This window comes from Mycteria americana, chromosome 4 (genome assembly GCF_035582795.1).
Source record: "Mycteria americana isolate JAX WOST 10 ecotype Jacksonville Zoo and Gardens chromosome 4, USCA_MyAme_1.0, whole genome shotgun sequence".
Classification (NCBI taxonomy): Eukaryota; Metazoa; Chordata; class Aves; order Ciconiiformes; family Ciconiidae; genus Mycteria; species Mycteria americana.
The window spans coordinates 9960655-9979881 of NC_134368.1; positions in this window are offsets into that span (position 1 = coordinate 9960655).

The following is a 19227-nucleotide window of genomic DNA, read 5'->3' on the forward strand; positions in this document are numbered from 1 at the left end:
GCACGTAGCCTCGGGAAAGCTCCCTTTGTCTCTGGGCCTCTGTTCCCCATCGACCCAATGGGAGAAACTGCACATTCCCTTCTCTCAGGGCTGTTGTTAGAGTTGTACATCAAAGACCACAGGGTGTCCGGGCACTGTGGGGATGGGAACCAGACGAGTACCCAACCTGAGATGAAAACACAAAGAAAGGCATTTTCAAACAGAAGTAATCTAAGTCAATTTTGTCATCTCCAACTTCAAAGATACAAGCTCTATTATTTTGTCTGCTGAGGAAGTGGAAAAACATTCTTCTTGTCCAATACAGTTTCATGCCGACAGCAGGCAAAATTTTGGCCTATTGAATTAATTAACATCGTTTTTAATTGAGGTTCCACATTTAACCCAGCCTGGCTTAGGGCATGTCTACACAGATGGGTGCAGACACACGCGGGCTCCTCTGTCTGCCTTCCAAGCCGGCTTGACTCAAGCTGGCTTCAGCATCGCACCGTGCTCACATGAGTTACCCGGCTACTCGAGGGGAACTAAAACACGCTCCTAACAGAGAGGGTATAACATTTAAGCCCAGCACCTGGCTTCGTGAACATGGCATCATGGCTTCTGGATGAAACTGGCTTGTGCCCAGCTGGCTTGGAGAGCAAGAGAGGAGCTCACATCTGTTTGCATCCATCCATGCAGGCATGCCCTTATATGCCTGTTTTCATGTTTACTAAATATCATTTCATTTAGCCACCCACTAATGGAATTATTTTCATGACAGCTTTTAGAAACTGTACAGCTTTCCGTTTTACTATTTCCTTGTACTGTACAAAGCCAAAATATTGTGGTGTTCACAACAATCAGCAAAAATCAGAAACAGAAACATACATGATTATGACAGCACTAAATAGCAACAAATTAATTACATTTGTAAAATGTTTTTGTTTCTGATAATCCCAGGTGCTATTTACAACACAGGTTTTATTTCATATGTGGGTGTGTGCAATGATCTATTATTTTGGCAGATTCTTTTTAAAAAAGAACATTCATCAGTCTTTATTTCAATAAAACACTCAACCGGAGTAAAATCTACTAGAGATGGAAGTATCCATGGAACGGATGCAGTCACAGGAACACAAACCGTCCCCATTTCATCTGTATTAATGTTCAGCCAAGCTCAGGATAAATACATACACAGAGACACAGCTGAAACAATCTGAGTATTTACTGTGATCAGTTTTCAGCACAGGGCACAGATACGTTTGGAGTGAGCCCAGTCACTGGAAAGAAATTCTCTGGACATGGAATAATAGAAAGTGCACGGAGTGTACAGAGGAAAAACCTTTTCGCAGGAACACAAATAATTCAGAATTCTCAGGGACATAATTTACAATTAATGTAGCAATTGACTCAGGGAAGGAGGAAACTTGCAATAATTCATTTGAAGTGGCTTTCTTTGCATAAACATTGACCAAGATAAAGCTTATCAGAGGCATTCTTATAGCTTTTGTGTGCAATTGTAATAGTCCATGGAGTATTAGTTATTTGGCAGTTAACATGTTATTCAGATATAAACCATACAGACCAATTAAATATATTTAACCATTCACTGTCCACTGCTGAAATGATGTCAGTGTTCCTCGTGACTCTCAACCAAAGTCTTTGCTTATGACATTGGTATCATGATGATGTTGCCAAGAAAAGGAAAAATGAAAGTTCCTACCAAAATAACATAGTCACTGGGGAAACAAATTACATGGAGAGGCTTGCAGAATTTGTCCTGTTGAAAAAAAAGCCCAGGGCCACAAAACACACATAGTAGCACTAAGACTTTCTTTTGAACAGTAGAGTTTTTAGGCCTTTACTCAAGGCAGCCTCACAAATCCAGGTACGCGGGCACTCCCAGGGGACAGCAGCCTTCAGAGCCGCCTTGTGAACTATGGCGATCGGGTAGATCTGCCAGTCAAACGAGCATGGTTTTGCTGCTTGTGTCAGTGCAGATAGCAACAACTTGTACACCGATCGGGAGAGGTGCCGCCACTATCAGTTAGCTCTTACAATAATACAAATAGGAATTGCAATAAGGGATCAAGGCAACATCTAGCCTGTTGCTACTGTTGAAAAGAAACAGATGTTTCATAGAAAGATAAACAGAACAAAGCCACCAAAACTCTTGTGGTTTATATTCCTCTTGTAGCCTATTCCTCTGCTGTATGCCTGTGCTATTCACCCCACCACGACCTTCCAAAATCAGTAAGAAGCTTGCACAACTAAAGTGCAGGTAGGTTTGACCCTATGGGAGATCTCCATCCATCCTCAGATGCTGCATGGACAAGAGATAGGAAAGGTTTATTGCCTGAACGTCTGCGTGGAGGCAGGAGGTGTTTCTGCAGCACCGAACCCTGATGCAGCACCCAGCCTTGGAGAGACAGGGAAGAGAAAAGGAAAGATTTGCTCTTCTCTCATGTTTGCTGTGGTCACCACTTCTTGGAGCTTAATCCAAGCTCTTCAGAGCTCACAAAGAAATAAATTAACAAGGCTGGACACTGCAGCTGCCAAAACAAAAGATTATTCTACAGTCATGAGAATTAAAATGACTCATGATCTCAGCCAAAATCTCCTCTAAGGGATCAAATTTTCTGATCATCTGTAGAAGAAAATACCCCAATTAAATAGAGGACTGTAACTAAACAGTTATTCAGGTTTGGCTGAAAGGGTTTGATCTGCAGAGATTATTGATTCCTTGTTTATAGATGACGTGCCTTACAAGACTGAGGGTTCAAAGGGCTGTGGGGCAATGTGAGCCAGAGGGCTTGAGACAATTAAACCCACAAGATGACCATGGGAACTGCTCTCCACACTGACCAAAGCTTAAGGTAAAGTAATACCTCTAACTGTCATGGGATTTCTGGTAGGTTTGGTGAATTTCAACTTCTGACCTTAGGCCCAGAAAGGTTGAGTTTGATGCAAGATGAATGAGGAGACAGTTGCTTAAACCAACTTCTCCTTTGAGGGCCTACCCTATGGGTCTTTCCTGGGGACACTAGTATCAGTGGTATCTATATTTTTATTAGCTTCACTGTACCTTCAGTCAGGTCCTACATCTATGTTTCAGCTGGGTATCAAGCACAGGCTGAAGCCCACACAAGCCCAAGCTCACTAGCTGTCTTCATTGCACAGACTCCAGCTCACATTCAGGTTCAAGATAAGCTTTGAGGAGCAAAGGTTCCAGCATGCAACCACTTATAGCATGGACAGACCGGCTGCAGTGTGCTGTACTATCTACCACCTTTTACTCTTCTCTTGAGGTTAACTGGTCTCAAGGACCTCAATAGTACCTGCCAGTCAGATGACTAGAAAATATAAGTTAATCTGCTGTTGTAGAGCAGGAGCACACACGTTTGCAGACGTGCAGGTCCTGGAGTTGCCATATGGAGGTGAGGAAACAATCCAGGGTTTGCTCATAATTTGGTCCCTGCACCAAAGGCTTGTCCTGCCTGCTCAAGGGCCACAAATGCACTGAGGGTATCTACAGGGCTGTCAGACGCTTCCTGCTACCTCATCTTTGGTACTGTGGTGCAAGCAAGGAAGGTTGATACAAACAGACTCACCCTTCTCAACTCCTTTGCCACATGAAGGGACAGGCGAACAGAATAACAGATAATGCTTCTTATACAGAGCTCCCACAAGCTTTTGCAACAAAATGCTGGAAGTAACTGTTAGTTTCAATTAGTTCTTCAAAAGGCCTTTATAAGATGGTCGCTCTTTGCACATCAATAGAGAGTGGCAAGAGGAGGATTATTTTGATGTTCCATTTCTCTTTGAGTTTGATGTTTGTCCCCTTTGAGTACCTAAGGATGGCGGGACCTGTACCAGGTTCTGCAGGTTTTCCCACGTGATAGGTAGGTGAGTAGATAGTTGTTGTCAACCATCACCCAACCCACAATTGCCTTACCTTGCTGCCTCGCAAAAAACCACATCTGTGCGTTGTGTCCCAAAGGATCTTACAGCAATATTTCTGACATGTGTAAGTTATTGCACTGTAGAAACAACTCCCTCCTTTCTGGAACTGAATATAGCTCCACATTCACTGTCAAGCTCTACCCAAATCATCCACTGGGGTTAATTCCACTTACAAATACCGGTCTGCAATTTTCTGTCCGCTGTCAAGCTAGACTGGGCATCCAAGAAAGTTTTTCCTTGGTTTTAGCAGGAAAGTCTTGTCCTTCCGTCTATGGACTCCATCCATCGCTCTCAGCAAATGACCCTGTCCTATCCCATCCAGGCAGCTCTCTCCAGATCAGGAAAGATATGCAATACTTACAACTGGAACATTCGTTTTTTCTTCACACTCCACAGTTGCCAAAATAAACTCTCCATGAGACAGAGGCAAAAAAGTTACTAACAGAGTGAGTTATGCCCTGATTGCTGCATTCCTCTCGGCATTCCCTGGGGGCTTGCTTGCTGCACAGCCCTTCGAGGAAGTGCTTTGCATGCTGGGTTTGTTTGTGTACCCCTTTCAGGATTTAACTCTAGCAACACCTGAAGGCAACTCATGAATGAATGAGTGAATTAATGAATACAAAATATGAGCAAACAAAGTGCGCTCAGTCCAGCTCCTGGTTTGCTTTATCCCATGCTTGCTGGGCCACGCTGAGGGGCAGGGGTAGGTATTTGTGACCCACCAGGCTCGTGCTGCATGAAAGCATCCACCTTCCTATTGGTTTTGAATTCCTCACTGTTTCATTTTACTGAGTCTTTCCTTACTTCTCTTTGCCTGCACTGAAAGGAAAACCAAAAGCGCTCTCATGACCATAATGCTTTCCTTCATCCTCTTATCAGGGTAACTCATCTCAGCCCCCTCTCCAAAGTGTGGTGGCCAGCACCTCGGGCTGTGTGCTATATGAGGCCATGCTGCTCACTGTATAGCAGGCAATACAATATTCTCCCTGTTTAGTCTCCACCTCACTCCTTTCCCTCACCTCTGTTTGTTTTCTGAACTGATGAAACGCACAGAGCAAAGCTTTTCCTTGCCTACAACCCTTTCCTGATTAAAGCAGTTCATGGAAAACACTTTTCATGACCTGCACGAGCCAGACCTTCTCATATCATCATATTCAGCTTTTTCATTCCTGTGGCTTTAGTCACTTTTTCAATTGTTGTTTCACCACTTTGCAGGTATGGAGACATGGCCAATAGGTTCGTTTGCTCCCTAACCATCCTTATGGTCTTTTTACACTGCAGTGCAGTTTGGGCTACACTTTGCTCCTCTGGGGTGGCATGGTGAAGGGCCCACACAACCTCACTGCTGTTGGCATCTCTCTCTCAGCTCCCCTGGGAACTTCCAGCTGCCCAGGAGCTTTTTGGACAATCAATTTTATTCCAGTGACCTGAAAGGCCACCAAGTGGAGAGATGTCCCAGGTGTATCTCCCTTCCCACAGACCTAATGTCCTGTGCTGGACAAATCTCATGACCCCGGATTTATTATATTGTATGGACACCTCCTACTAAACACATGATGCAAAGCCTTTAAGGATTGAAGCCATATAACCATCACTCCCCTGTCCCTTCAGCAAGTTCAATACATGTTTAAGGTTTATAAGAGCAATACCCTAACATCAAGCAAATACTAAGATCTGCTTTATGCTGGGCAAGAATAGAGTCCTACCACATGCATGTGACAGTCACTCCCTTGTCATGGTGAGATGACCTCCTTAGCACACTGATGACTACACCTATAAATAACACCGTCCTTCTACAAACAACTGCAAGAAGCAGACTAGAAAAGCATCTGCTTTGTGCTCCCATTCTGCTTTGCTGCTGTGCCTCCACGCTGTGCCCCAGGTTGCAGTCACAAGGTGCCAGCTGGGGTGACTGCCTGAAGCAGAGCTGGGAAACCGGGACTCTCAACCACAAACCCCTTCGGAGTACTCATGTCGGGCACTTCTCAGCACTGCTGCCTGCAGGAAGTTACTTCTGATGTCTTTTACCATGTAAACGTGCACCTCTCCATCAGTTGACCTCATCCCCTCCCTCCATTCTTGCTTCCAGCTATATATTCACCCCAAATAACTTCCACAGCTGGCAGGGAAAAGACAAGCCAGCTGTGAAAAGCAAACCTCCTGTCGTACACTGCGTGCTGGGTGCAGACATGTTAGCGCTGCCTCTGCTCAGCAGAAGCCAGGAGCTCTTTAGAGTCTACAGACGGTGCGTGCTCCCTGCCCAAAGCCTGACAATTTATTAATTAAAAGCTGTGCTCTATGGAAAGCATTGGTCTCCCAGCTGGGAGCGGGCGCTGCATCCAACCCAGGCAAGTGCCCTCCTGCCCTGCTGCCCAGCGCAGCCCAGCTCCCCCAGCGCTGGACGCTTGCTAAAGCAGACAAGTGGCTTACTTGGTCATTTGACCTCCTCTAAGAATGAACCAGCAGCTCTCTGTGATGTATTGAGGGTTGGTTTTGAGGAACAAATTTCCTTCCTCCATGAAACAGATTTGCCTTGAGCAGAGGGTGCCCTGCCTTAACGGGAAAAATGCTTGTTTGCTTTTAACTGTTCATGAAAACAGTTCATGTCCTCTAAAGTATTAGGACAGTTGTAACCTCCCGGAATGACATATGAGCTTTCTATTAAACACATTTATGTGTTATTTTTAGGAATGGATGGCACAACCTGTATAAAACCTTAAACTGCATGAATATTAAGTTTCAGAGTGGGAAGGGGACAAGTTTCTGAGCAAGCACAAGCCAGAAAAGCACTCTCAAATTAAATGGAAAGTCACTGGAATGTACAAGCACTTGGGGATATCCTTGTTATTCAAGATACGCCTTCATATCCAGTCACCACAGTGTAGATATGAATTGGAACCAAGATCAGCTTCATCTGATCTATAAAGATAAATCAAACAAACTCCTGCGTTAGTTCTGGGCTTTGAACATGAGATAATTGCAACTGAAGCAAACATTTTATTCCTCAAAGCTCATTTTCTGCTGCCAACAGCGCTTCTAAGCGCAGGAGCGGGATTGCACCTGCAGCATCAGTGGCTTGGCTAATAGATTATGGTGGGGGTTAAGAATCCATTTCTCAAGCAAACAGCAAAAATTTTGAGCTGATAAAAAATTTTTCTGCTTATGAAGAAAAGTACCTTCAGCAATAGCAAAAGAAGTGCTGAAGACCAAAACAGTAGTTCAGGAGCATGATCTGTGCTGAAGCAGCTTTTTGAGTTGTCCGAGGATTTTAAGTTTTGCAAGACTGAGCTAAATGAGGTACGTGACAGCGTGCAGAGGCAAATCACTGTTAGTCTAAATGGGCACAGAAGGGATATGTAATGTGATGAAACTCCTCAAGTTGTCACTGGCAGAGGCAAGAATACAGTTTCCAGCTCCATGCTTTCTACTTTAGCCGTTAAATAAAGCACTCGGGCTATTACCCTGGCTCTGTCTGCTGTGATAGTTAGGCTGTGATATTTGCTAGTGGACCTGATTTCAAGAGGGGAAAAAAATATCCTGAGTTTTCAGTGAAGGCAGCTATTTACAGTCTCTTTGCCTGGGATCTGTGCAGGTCCAGCTTAGCAAAGCACCTTCCTACAAACCAGGCACTGAGCAAGAATGTTCCCACTAAGTATGTTTAATCAGTACGCAGAGACTGTATAAAAGGAAAATTGGAAACTTAACCAAGGCAAACAAAATGAATGGCAGATAGCAAATAAAAACAAATACAAAGATCTAATTTTATGTATCACTGGAAAATTCCACCAGCTCAAATGTCAAGATCTGCATTTAAATGCAATTTAAGCAAGAAGGGGCTGATTTTCCCACTTCCACTGTTTTTACCATCACCATGTGAACATCTTCTATTGCGTTTAAAACTATGGCACTAAGAGTAGAATCAACCCATGAAATTGATTGTCACTGGCTTTGATATACTAGAAAATATACCTGGTGCAGACAGAAATCTATTTTATTATAGCAGCATAATGACATTAACTTTATATTAATGCACCGCACCCCCTCAGTGCCTTGCTGAGCGGGAGGTCGCTGTTAACGCTGCTTCAGCTGCACCCAGGGACAGAGCCAAGCAGAGCTGCAGCCTAACTGCTCGGCTGGGACGGGGAGGTGGCTCCCCAAATAGTCAGATGGGAGATTAACTCACAAAAGTGCTTTTTATAAAAATTCTGGGCTTAAAATACAATGCAAAGTGAGCGGGTCGTTATTAGCAAGCCTTGGCTGTGGGTGCAGCACGGGGGTTTCCACCGCGCAGAGCTGGGGTGTGATGGGGCTGCTGTAGAGCCCAGCCGATGGGGATGCTCCAGCCAGCAGGAGCATCCCTGCAAGAACCTCCCAGGGTTATCTGCACTGCGTGTCCTTCCACTTCGAAAATCTCACTGAAGCTTGCAGCTATTCAAATCAGTTCTACGGTTCTTTGCATGGACAGACACCTGCTCCATGCAGGCTGCGGCTCTGCACAAGCACTACAAGGCAGCCGAAGGAAATTCAGTGGCTGCCTGATGACCTCTCCGGCTTCCAGGATAACTTATTTTTTTCTGAGATTTTCTGGACAGAAACACGTGCTGTGCTGTGCACACCGAGAAAGCTTTGGAAGGAAAACCTCCCAAATCAGACATGGTCTGCACATGGCCTGTATACATACTGTACAGGGCTCTTGGTGAACACCTTTACCAGCAAAAGGGTTTTAACTACCATACATGAGAATTGGTGGTTTTGTCCATGTTCCTACCCTGCACCTCTCCAGTCAGCTCTCCTGACGTGCACCAGTGGATCTGTGACCTGGAGAGACACATTTTGGGGTTCAAATGTCTATTATACAGCTTCTTGCACCATGTGATCCGAATTCCCTAACCCCAATCAAGCTCAATTCTAGGTCTCTTCATTCTTGCTGACAAGCTACTGGTAGTTATAAAGCAAAATTTTGGGCTGCACTGGCAGAAATGAGCATTACGAGCCCAGTGCCATAGGGCTGGCGGACCTAAGCTGACTGACCTGTCTGGGGCACCACAGACCAGCTCCTGTCTGAGACCCATCCAAAGGAAAAGGAGCAGAGGCACAGGGGATTTGGGGCAGAATTTCCTGGGGTTACTCTTTCTAATATAAATAATTAAAAAAAAAAAGTCCTGAGCAATTGATGCAACTCTGAAACCAGACTTTTGGCTGATTGAACTTGCTAGCTTTGCAGACCTGGAAAAAAAAATAATAAAAGAAAACCTTCAAAAAAATCCTGAAACCAAAAAGAACAGCAAAAGCTCGGATGAAATCGGGCCCCTTGCACGGGACGTGTTTGGCCACGCTATTGCAACATCCGCCCCGCACACAGGTTACCTCATGCAGCAGAGAATGACCCCCGCGAGACAGCCTGGGGAGATGAGATAATGCTCCTCCTTATCTTGCAGACAGTGGAAGGTTCCCGACGCAAAGGCTCACCCGAGGATATTGTCACAGCCCCGAGCTACCCTATATAAAGTGCCAGGAAGACAGGTTCAGCTTTTCAGCTCCTTGCAGGAACCTCTTCCCTCCACCTCAGATGTTTCTAAGCAATATATAGCAACAACATTTATTATTACGCGTTTCATTAGGCATCAATACCAAGCCTTCCTCAGCTGAAGCCTTCACAGGCTCAGCACAAACCAAGTTATTTATTACTTTTGCTCTGTACAGGAGCTTTTTGCAGACACCTTTAAGTAAAGAGCTGTGCTCTAGAAGTCATTTGCAGCTCAGCTCCCTGACAGTAACTTTACTGCACTGCAAACTCGCAATGTTATAATAGATTTATGGCACTCTTCTAACAAAGACACTGCTTTGCAAGGACCATTCCCAGACCACACTTCAATGTGTAAAACCAGCTGTGTCTGCTCTATCAGCATTCATTGAAGGAATTATAAGAAATAATAATGGGAGAAAAGTTTCCTATCTCTCCTTAGATGCAGAGATGACTTAGTAATATTTGGCTTAAATAAGTATACACACATATGTATGCTTTTTTCCAGGTGGAAAACAAGCCCAGGAAATTTCAGCCCAAAAGCTGAAAATGGTAACAAATTGCTAACTGAAAATGAATTAGAATGGAAACCGTTAGGCAACTTTATCTTTGTTGTGCTAATTTGCAGCTACTATTCCCTTAGGCCTAGTATAATGCCTAACTCTGGTCTCTTGTCAATCTTTCCCTAGGACAAGAGGTTCATGTGGTCTCTTATGTTAAAATATTATACAAAAGAGATACTGTGAATTTTGGTTCAGTTTTGTAGCCCTGTGTCTTCAACTCCTCTTTCTGTAGCATGTTTTAGAAGAGCAAGAGCCATCAGACTGGTGTTACACAAAAGTTGTCTTTCCCTGAATTCATGAGCCTTGAATAAACGCGCAGGCACGCTGGGGCATGGTGCGGGGGTTTGCATAGAGATAGGAAAAATTGTACAGGTCAGAAGCATACAGCATGCTACAGACTAACTATATATTTTGTATTAACATTTTAATAGCCCAATCTCATGACAAAAATTGCAACGAGGGAGAAAGGGAGCAGGTTGAATCCACCCAAGGTGCACGTTCATGGCGAAAAGCAAACCCTGGTTCATCACAACCCTACTGCTGCCATCCCAAAGGCTTATCCATGCCACCCTTCCCCGAGGGACTTTTCCCACACACATCTGCCGGGCTCCTCTTCCCTTGCCACCCTCCCAGGTGGGCACGTGCCCAGAGGGCTCCCGTCCCACCCTCTGTTCCTCCCTCCACTGGCACTAGCCGTAGCACTTCAGATCTCCAAGTTGAAGGTAATTTGCTTCAGGTGAAGGGCGTAACCGTGATGCACAGCCCCCAGCACCACGCTCAGCCCTGGGCCCATCACCTGGCATACAGCAGGGGCAAAAATGCTCCAGGTTCACCTTCCTGAAGGTGTTTCTACCCCAGCAGCATCCACCAGGTATTTCTAAGCTCTGTCTCTTCTCACCATGCACATTAATACACATCCAGTTGTATTTATGAAAAATGAATCAAAGCGTCCGTATTGAGCACAGGGTGGGTGAGGGGACTGGAAGAGGGGGAGGGAAGGGCAGGTTTGGAGCAAGGCCTTGGCAGCCTCGCCATCCGAGGGGGCAGAGGGCAAGTGGTAACTTGAACATCTGCCATTCAGCAACGTGGCTTCCTCCTGAATCAGCGATTTGCTTGATGCTGTGTGGGAATGCCCACGGGACACGTTTTGGAAGGGTTAGTGAACAAGTGCAAGCAGCTGTACACGCTCGCTTTGAAAGCTTATCCTTTCCTTTCCAGGACTTTATACATATCAAGATTTAACTCTTATCTCTAAATCCACTCCCTGCTTTAAGGACATCCCTCGCTGGCCTTTAAAATAACCATTCACCATTACATAAATAGTGGGTTGTTTCTTTGCAAGCAATTTAACTTGTTTTCCACCCTTTTTTCCTGCCTGTTGAACACGAGAGAATTATTCCCTATGTGCAGCTGCCCAGCTGGTGAGTTACCAGCGGTGCCTGACCCCATCTGCTTGCAAACCCACGTGCGCAAAATCCAGCCCGCGGGCACTCAGCATCTCTCCAGTCAACACCTCTTGCACTCTGTAAGCTGAATATTTCTTCCAGCAGCTCCCCTCTTCCCTTAAGCTGAAGCATAACCTTTTTTCCCCCCTTCACGTGAGCTCTAGGTGTGAACTGGCTCATCATCCGATTACTCTTGCTAGTGGTTGCCCCTGAATAATCCTGCTGCCAAAATGACGGCCAGCTATTGCTCATCCACACCACGTGTCTCTAATTAAACCCCCTGAGTACACAGATACCTGTCAAAGACCTTTAAATGAAGCTTTCTCCACTCAGCATTCAGAACCTGATGCCGGGGGAAGGGTTGGGTTGTTCTGTTTACCCTCATTTCAATGACCTACCCAGGACCGCCAAATGACACTGTCACCTCTGATAATGCCACAATAATGGCAGCATTTGGGACTACACGCACCTTAAAAGCAAGGAATGAAGACTTAAAACTGACCTAAGTTTTTTCACACTACTCCTGTGATAAGCACAAACATATCTGTGTGTGACTGGGATTGAACAACAAAATATCAAATCCTGGATATTTTGAATAGAACAGACTATTTCGGTTGGAAGGGACGTACAACAATCATCTAGTCCAACTGCCTGACCAATTCAGGGATGATATCTGTTGGGGTGCTTTCTTTTTTCCTTTACAGACATTTGGATGCACTTGAACAAAAATTATAGCACTATGCTATCTACTATACCGTCATCTTGCAAATACTTCACAGGCATGCCCAAGAACGTTACAATTCCCATTATAACTGAGCATGTGCTGGGCCTGCAGAGGTCTCTTTGCAGGACTGGATTTCTATATTTAAGCCTCTGAAGACAGAGGACAGGTTGCAGATGGTCTCATAAGGCACCCCAACCTGCCTGGGCATTATTCGAAACAGTGATGAGATAATCCAACTGACCCAATGACTCAGTTGTTTCTGTAAATCTCCTGTGCAATGGTGGAAATGGCTGGAAATTGCAAATTGGTTACAGGAATGGCTAGGTCAACAAATACTTCACCAGCAACATGAAGAGTAGCATCCCCACAACTGTCAAATTGGGCTGTACGTTGTATTTGTGAACTAGCTAACAGCGTTTTATAGGAACCTTGGAAGCTGGGAGCTTGGCAGAGGTCAAACCCAGCCCTGCAGCTGGCACCTCCAGCCATGGTGGTCCACATTTAATCCAGTGTCTCCTGGTGTCAGGGGGCACAAAAAGTGGTGCTTCACCCCAAAGACATCATGGTCCCCAGGAACCTCAGACCTCTGGGGCTTCAGCAGGGCACAGCTGCACATGTAGCAGAGCACAGGGACCATCCCGTCCTGCAGCCCGAGATGTAACATGAGAAAAAACATGTTGTAATCACAGTAATCCTGGGAATTTGTCACAATTTATTCACATGAGCAACTGGGCTGCGCTTGCCGTGATTCCCTGTAATGGCGGAAGATTTGCTGCGCACCAGCGTTTGAACTTCTTAATGAAAGAGGGACCCCGAGCCCGACGTGGGAGCGGCACATCTTGTTAGTCTTCAATTCGTACACGACCCACCGCCGCGTGGCACAAGGAAGAGGAGTTGGTCCGAGGGGATGCCTGACCCCCTGAGAAAGATTCGCCTTGCTGAGGACTGCTGGAGACAGGGCTGGCGTCCTCTCCTTCTTCGTCTTTTTTTTTTTTTATTTGATGTGATCAGAGAACACCCTGTGAATAACCTGAAATTTTAAACCAAACCAGTCCCATCTCCCTCACACCCCCCCCTCTACCACTCCACTTAATTTTCACATTGTTTTTTCCCCAAAAGTGTCCAGTAAGGCAAAAAAGTTATCGAAAAAGAGGGGTTTTATTAAGAAACCAATTCTGCATCATTTCCTAGCTTGTATTCTTTCCTTTCTCTCTCCTATTTCAGAGAAAGCCACTTTCTTATCCCTGCTGCTGCCAACCTCCTACTTACAAGAGAATGAATCCAAAATAAACTCATTCATTTCAGTGAAGATACTTTGGAATTCTTTCATTATAACTCCAAGTATAATTTTCCCCCGATCTCTTTAACCACTGTACAGATTCCTGTTACGCACTCAGATTTCAGCCTGTGTCCAGCACTCTTAATAACTCAATTAACATCACAAAAACTCAGCTATATTACAATTTAAAGCAGAAACAGAGGCATTGCCACTGTCTTGTCTCAGGCAATAGTTGGTATTCACCTGGAGGAAGGCGCAAGGCTTTTCTTTCCTTTTTTTTTTTCTTTTAAAAAGAGGCATTTATGAATTCATTTAAAAAAAAAAAAGAAAAAAAGAACAGGAAACAAGATTCTCTATAACTGCCTTATATTTAAGGGCTTTTTTTCTGACTCCTGGCAGCGTGACATCTGGAGATGCAGACAACAGGACCAGGCTGATGTCAGGATAGTGGAAGAAACGCTAGCTTTTGGAGGTATAGGCTATGCATTTCTGTATCCCCATTTTGGAAGTGTAGCTAGCAAATGGAAACATTTACATACTATTCATATCCCCAGCCAAGAGGATTTTAATTAGAGGATTTAATTTGTTGGTTTTACCTTTATTGTAAAAAGTTATTTAAAAAAAAATCAAAGGTAACAATCCACATGATCATTCAATCCAATATATTCAATTTATACCATCCTGAAATTTCCTCTAAGAAAAGTCAGACGCGTCATTCGTTCCTGTACTGGCACAGGGCTCTGAAGCTCTCATTTAGTTCTCTTGCGTAAAATGATTAAGTACTGAAATTTGTCTCACTTTTTGTTTATGAGCACAACGCACTGCAAAGCATGCAGGATACCCAATAACGACTGCGCTTCAGCGGCACGTGATCCCTATGGAAAATGGGTTTGCTTAGAAGGACATGTACCAACACACAGACAACAGGATTTTTCCTCCCTAATTATCCAGGAAGGCAGGGTGTGTATATCAGTATATCTATGAAGTTTGGAGAAGAGGTAATACCCAGGATTAAAACTGTTACAGACACGTTATTTCTTGCCATACAACATGGAAATATCAAAGTTCACACCCTGTTATTTTAGAAGATCAAACCGAGCGCAGATGGCAGAACCTGTCTGGCTAAAAAGAGTGCCTATTTGGGACTTATCCTCACTACACGGAAGAGCTTGAATGGGGTTTTTTGCCCAATTTTTAACTCTTCCAAACTATGTCTAGGCCATGCACTAAACCAAGAGAAATTGCAAGGTCATCGCACCACTACCAGTGAAGACAAGGAAGATGGAAACAATCCTCTGACTGAGCGGTCGGCATTTCGGGACGTGCCCCCCACAGCTCCATCGCTCATCCCCAGACGCTTCGTTTCCAGCCCTGCTCCTCCCAAATCCCACCCGAAGCCTGGGGATAGCTGAGCACCGCACACAGCGTTTCTGTGTTGCACTGTGCTACCGTTCCCCGGTCTCAAAGAGTTTTATTGCCTCCTCAAAGGCTCTTCTTCCCCCAGCCCAGGGAGCAGGTCGGCTTCTTCGCCCTTCCCTCAGGGCTCAGCTGATTGAGACCAGCTGCACTTGTCTCAGCTGCTCAACGCTTCCCCCTCTCCTAAGCAAAAACATCCTTTTCAATCCCCCGAGCCCATCCTCCCGCGGGCCCCGCAGCTTCTGTGCACAGCTCCAAAAAAAAGCGGCTGCTTGCTAGATAATAGCAACGAATTGCTCTCGCTGGCAGAGCACGGAAAGCGATGCTCCTTCCTCCTGCCGGTTCCCTAGGGGGTTATTTAAATCACCCTAACCAAACAATGACAAACCATCACTCCCCGAGAGCGGTTTTCCTGTTTCCTATTTCCCTTCTTCTCCCTCGTGAAGCCCAGGTCTTTCTACAGGAGGGTGCAGAAGTTGTAGGTGTGTCGGTGCTTGCTCGCCTGCCACACAGCAGGCACCAGGCACACCGATACGGCCAAATTAAACAGATTTAATGACTCCTGCAGCAAAAGTGCCAGGGCCCTGTGCACGTGCTCTGTTTCCGGTGCCTAATAGGGAAAACCCCTCTTCCACTCAACAGGCAATTTTTTCCTGTCAATTGTGATAAAAGCTCAAGCTGGAGGTGAACTACAGAGATCGGGCTGGATGGTTCAAGGGTTGATAGTCAGATTAGAGGAGCTGCTTCTGCTGGGAGGAACCTGGGAGGAACCAGTGCTGACAGACTGTATCAGGAACCAGCCATCCTCCGGGGTCTTCTTGGTGGTTTTGCTCTCATTCCTCCCAGTGCAACATCTGTGTCCCTGCAGAGATCTCCAGCTGCAGGAAAAGATGGGTTTCAGGAGAGAAGCCATAAGAACAACTGTGGGCATCATCTGGTCTCCAACAACTGCCTTCTAGAAGTGCAGTTTCTAGACTTTTTTGGTTTATTGACTAGATTTGCACGGTGGTTGTGGAGGCCTGCAGAGGAAAATGAAGTCTTGGAAGCCTCCAGAAATAATACATGGACATGCTAAGTACTGTGCACCAGCATGCTGTGAAGGACGAGCTGTAGCTCCAGCCGCAGCATGGGCTACTGGCAGAATGGTGGCGTCAAGGTATTTTGGCCAGTGTCAGACTCATTGCAACATTTTTTTTATTTAAAAGTCTATAAATTTCCTCTTCCCTCTCCAAAATACCAGTGTTGCCTATCAGACCCTTGCAAGCAACCAGCAAAATGAGGCATTGAAGAGACATGGGACATGACTGAGCTGCTGGTGCAGAGCCCAAGCTGTGCTGCAGACGTGGAGGCCACGAGAGACAGGTGGCACACACCACCACTGGCTCTGCAAACATCCCCAAACTGCTGATCCCATCTGTCCCTCAGCTACCAGATCCACACACTTTCCCTTGAGCTGAAGAAACTGCCCTTGGCAGCACCCTGGGACACCCCCAAAGGACACTTTGCAATTTAGGAAAAAACATCAGTGCTTTTCAGAAGCGAACAAGCAGCATCCCGCAAGGTGCTCACAGAGCTTAAGCCTTACTATTTTATTGCCATCCTAATAATTTTATCTGCTCTGGAGAAATAAAAGCTCCTCTGACAAGTGGAAAGGTGCCTGGATGGAGCGAGGGGGTGGTCCGGGGACCAGCTGTCCCCTCCAAGCCCTGGTTCTCTTTCCCAGGCCCTCTAGCATCTCACTGAGAAACCTTCCCAACTGGAGCATGGTCTGCTCTGCCAGGGGCTGCAGGAAAAGACATTCGCTTGCAGGTGGAGGCATGTCAGGAAAACTGCCAGGCAAGGTGTTAAACAACGAACTACAAGCAAACTAGAGTGCAAAGTGCCCACCAGCTGCAGGCAGGAGCAGTGCCGAGGAGCCAGCTAACCTCCCACGGCTGCTGCGTCTTGCAGGAATCCCAACTCCTCCTCCGCCAGTGTTCTGCCTTCCTCTGCCCACATCTTACTCCTCTGCAGAGCTGTGGCTTGGATTTGGAAGTCTGAGAGGTAGGATTATCGTCTTGCTTTGCTCTGGTGTGGTATCACAGGGCCCTGGGAGTACTAGGGTACAAATGATGGCCACTTCCCCTTGCCTCAACCCAACATACGGCTGGCATGCAGCGTGACAACACGCCACCTGGGAGCAGCGCTCGCCATCACAGCCTCTTCTTGTAGCCAAAATCTCAGCACAGGCAGAACCGACGGATGGAGATCGAAGTTGTGCTTTTCAGACACAAGGTCAAACAGCCCTTTTGCGCTGCACCGTGGAGGAATGGGCACGGGCTGCAGGCTGAGCGGCCACAAGTCTGCTTTATCCCCAAGCCCCCAGTCACGCTGGGACCTCCAAGGAGCACCAGCCTGAAACAGGGCAACCCAGGGGCTGCTCTAGTTTGAGCTCAGTGCAAAAGAGCAGGTCGAGCTAGATTCAGTTGCTTCTGTCATCTCTTCTCTACGCCTTTATTGGGAGCCACTTGGCCACTCCAAGGGCAGAAGAGGAGCCCATGGAGGCAGCAACTCACTGCTGACCCTGCTTTGAGCTGGAGGTCAGACTGGAAACCTCCGGAGGTCCCTGCCAGCCTAAATTATCCTACAACCCTATTAACTCCCCGTTACCCTTCCACCCCATACTGCGACCCTCTGCAGGAAAAGCCCACCCAGGTGAGGATGGGGGCACTTAGAAGCCCTTTTCCTCACAATCCGGGCACATGAGGCAGAGCTTTCATCTCAACCCCTGGTGCTTCGAAAGCCTCATGAATTTTTATCAAGCACTAATGGTTTAATTCCTGCTCACATATGTAGAAACCTTGCCATGAGTCTGAGCTTTTTGGGGGGGGTGTTTTGTTTTTTGGGGGTTTTTTTAACAATTTTAATTTTACAAGTTCATAAATCAACTCTTCTTCCTTGCTCTGCCCCACACCTCCTGTCTGGGTGTGGCTATAAGCAAATGAGACCATTGAACGAAAATTAAGTTTTTTCTTTCTTTTTTTCCTTCAAGAATTGCTCATGTCTCCTCACAGCCTCAAATATTTCATGCAGGTTGTGCCATGTATTTCACAAGCTAAGCCAAGCAAAACACCGCCTTCCATATACACGGCAAAAAAATGTTTTCCAGGGCTCAAAGCATTTCTGTCTTTGGCAGAATCTTTTCTCAAAGCATACTGAAGGAAAAGTATGGAAATGAAATACAAAGAGTGGTTAAAATAATATTTTGGGTAGAGATGAGCCCAAACCAAACCCCAGATTAGAAAGCCAGATACCCCCCTAGATACCATTCCCAAAATGAGGAGGTTTGTTGTGATACTTGGAGAACAACTGGGAAACATTGCAGGTCTCCCACCGAGTTAAATTTATTAATTGAACTTAAAAACAACTTAACCCCTACCAGTCCTCACAGCTAAAAGATCGTATTATATTTATATAATAGATTATATTTACCCAGACTGGCCCTGGGTGGGTTAGATGGGGGGTGGACAGGCTGTGGGGGACAGATGGAGGTCTGACATGGCAGAGAGGATCCACAAGGCAAAGGGGCTCTGCTGAACCTGGGCAGGAGACCCAAAGCTTCCCTGGGTTTTGGTGTGGTTATATCTGCTATTTGGATCCAGCCTGTCACTGACATGGGCACAAACTGAGGTGTAATTTGGGGTTTCAGACCCAGCACTTAGGACTGGATTCAAAATTTGAATGGAAGAAATTTGGGAAAGAGCCTTTTAAGACTTAATTTGAAACAGAAAACCCGCGAATCTATTTTTGCCCGGGTCTTTAATCGAACTATTTTTTTTTTTAATCCTCTAGTATGCCTGGGCTGTTCAGGCCTCCAACAGCAACTTCTCAGTATTAAATAGGCGGCTTTATGCTATATGAATGGTGAACGAATGACAAACTCAGCTCTGTGTGCACCCGCTGTTCTGGAGAGGTGAACAAACAGCATGTTATGGCTCGGTGCATTTACTCAACAGCAGCCAAAAGGAAAGCCAACTTCAAACAAAGCCTATCTGACAACAGATTTCAAGAGGATAATTGCACCTACTAATTCATAAATACTCTCAGACACTGATAATGCAAGTCTTAGACTCAGAGGCATCTTTACCTTCTGTGTCCCAGTAAAGAGTCCATGTGCGTGGCTGTAAAATTAAGACAGTTTAATCATGTAAAGTGTATTTTACTCTCTAGTTTAATATTTTTTATAAACCTTAAAATAACCTCGAAAATATTTGTCCTAGTACTTGACAGGATTTGGGTTTGTTTTTCCATTGATTTAGTGGTTGTAACACAGGTCTCAAAATAGAGTACCCAGGGGA